General features: G+C 40.2%; 1 non-coding gene across 1 annotated transcript; it reads left to right on the top strand.

Annotated features, from left to right (window-relative positions):
* Positions 1-2,407: 2,407 nt before the first annotated feature.
* LOC116897476 lies at positions 2,408-2,467 on the top strand. The gene has a single exon (XR_004387501.1). It is a non-coding gene; the product is annotated as a U7 small nuclear RNA (small nuclear RNA).
* Positions 2,468-2,844: the final 377 nt, after the last annotated feature.

Below are 2,844 nucleotides of genomic sequence, written 5' to 3' on the forward strand. Positions count from 1 at the left end.
TTCAGGGCAATCTTAACAGACTAACTTATCTACCAAATGGGCTTACACTGAATCAACATGTCAGAGGAGTTAGGAAAACAATAGACACATATAAGAGACAAGATGAGCATATGCTTATAATCCTAATAATTGGAAAGCTGAGTGCAGAGGACTCAGAGTTCATGGCCACCCTTAGCCATCAAGTGTAAGTTCAAGACCAGACTGAGAAAACCCCATCTCAAAACAAAACAAACAAACAAACAAAAAAACCAAGCTAACGATTCTGACTAGCACTAACTGCCTACTACTAAGATCAAAGTTTGGTGGGTGGCTGCTGCCTGATCAACTCACTTACTGTATATTTTTACTTCATTCTAAATCAAGAGTTGCTCAGCCAGACAGAATGATATGGTAACCATAACTTTCGGTTTGGTTTTGAATATTAACTACTGACTGTTCATCTGCCTTCCTAACACAGGCAGTCAGCCACCATGATGAATGGCAGGTATGTGCAGTTTTTCATGCACATGCAGTTGAATTGCAGATTGAGAAGTGCCAATGATTCATTTAACCTCATAGAGTTCGTTATATCAGTTAAGAGCAGGGGGGATTTATGCTTCTTTGTGTGTCAGGCAATAACTCACTGCATTAAACAAGATTATAAGTCTTAACCAAAACTTTCCCTCTTCTCAGATCCTAACCTAATTCTGTCTTTACTTGGAGAGGAAGGAATCGGTCATAAATTCTCAAGGGCTGTCAGAAGAGGCACACCAGTTCAATGGAGGAGAGGGGAGGTTAGAGACAGCTGGAATAAAAAAGACGGTTTCAAAAGAGGCACAGAGAAAGCAAGGAGATCAGCTAGTAAATTTATCTGGATTGCTCACCGAGTGAAGACAAGAAGGTGGATTTATTAAGTGCCTGGTGACAACCTGAGAAGTTTAATGAGCATTATGATAACAATGATAGATGAGATGGGGTATGTTTAGTGGTGATATGTAAGAACCATTGGACAGTAAACAGCCTTCAAAGCAAACCTGGAAAAATCTGAAAATATTCTGCAATGACAGTAAAAGGGTGACTCAGTAACACATAAGGAAGTTCCCCCAGGGGTTCTCTTTTAGTTGCTGTAAAGATATCTGGATCACTGAAATCCAGAACTTGGGGAAGTCAATCTGGAACACACATGTTGCTCCCATCCAGCCCTACAGCAAAGTCCGGCAGTAAAGGTTAAAGCCCAGAGAAACATGGAGAAAAGCTAGTTCGGATTTCAAAAAATTTCAAAAACTGGTTTTTGGGTGATATTTTTCTTAGAATCCATGCACACACTTACATACATGTGTATGCACATACATATACACATGTGCATGCACACAGGCACATTGGGAGTTTTCCTCACTTTCTCTATTTCCCTGAATAAATCTGTTTACTCTCCTTTAAAAAAATGGTTTCTCTGTTTTAGGGTGTACTGAGTCCTCTATGGTTACTATAGGTGGGACAATGTGACACAGTTTCACCCATGGAGCAGAGCTAGCAAGGTATGGGTTTCTACCAGTGTTGACAGTTGCTAGGCATGAGTCTTGCTTGTATAATAATGTACATAATTTACAACATAATTTGTGTTCCTTCTTAGGGAGATGTTCTCCCTGCCAAGGTTATCAGGAAACGTTCTCTCTGCCAAGGTTAATGACTCCATGATAATTAGAAACAGCAAACATCTAGAAGGTGAGGGTGTGATATTCCAGTGTTCCTCAGCAAAAATGGCAAATGCTGTGACCTTCAGGACAGCCCTAAAGGCTGTAAGAAAGAACTCTGAAAGCATGAGTTTAAAACTATATAAACAGGATTTCTCAACTATGCCAAATATAAGGATGCAATAGAAATTGTATGAGGGGCTTCACAGACCTAAAACAATTGACACAATTACACTAATGAGCCATCTTATCAGAAAGATATCAAGGAAGGAGATAAAGATTTGGGGAGTGAGGCAAGATCCCACCCAGCTAAGTTCATTGTTGTGCAGGCAGATTTCTGAGATCAAGGTCAGCCTAAGACAGAGCAAGTTTAGGTCCTAGGTGACGGGAATGGTGATCTCAGAGTGAGATCCCACTCAGCTAGCTTATTGTTTGCACTTACAAAGGCTGACAGATCTCTGAATTCATTTGCAATATTGAAAAAAAAGATACTTGCAGTCTTTTCCTAAGAATCAAGGGGCTAACGTCATAAAATGCTGATTCTTGAGGTAATCAAGAGAGAACCTGGAGTAAATGACTGTATTGATACATAAACAAAAGGTTGGGCTTTGGTCTGCAAGAGAGAGCTACCCAAGGAAGACTACTGCCTGGAGAGCGAACGCTGATCTTTTTCTAACAGGATTTCTGACCTTGGTTGGAAAACCCACAAATTACTCAGAAAGCTAACATAGCTCCTTTACAGCTTTTCTTTTTGAAATTTGTCCAGTGGGTTGTCTGACTTTGGCTGGAAAACCCAAGATTTTTTTTTCTAGCAACTTTCCTGACTTTGGTTGGAAAACCCATGGGATCTTTTAGAAATTTTCCTAGTATGAGAGAGCTGCCTCTAACAGGAAGCTACCTTAGACAGAGTTGTCTCTAGCCAAAAGCTATGTGAAGAGTCATCTCACATAGAATACAGAGCTGTCAGCTTGTACCCAGAATTGACTTCAAGTCATTTCTTTTGAAGCTCCCAAATACTCCCAAGAACCTCTCTCTAAGCCTAGGGTTGTCCTTGACAAAGGTGGCGACTCAATCACTAGGCCAACACAGTTTAGTTTACTTTGCTTGAATGACCAAGTAAAATCACATGTAACGAGGAAATAAAGGCATACATGTAGACTGGATGATTTTTTTT

The sequence above is a fragment of the Rattus rattus genome, chromosome 3 (genome assembly GCF_011064425.1).
Source record: "Rattus rattus isolate New Zealand chromosome 3, Rrattus_CSIRO_v1, whole genome shotgun sequence".
Taxonomy (NCBI): Eukaryota; Metazoa; Chordata; class Mammalia; order Rodentia; family Muridae; genus Rattus; species Rattus rattus.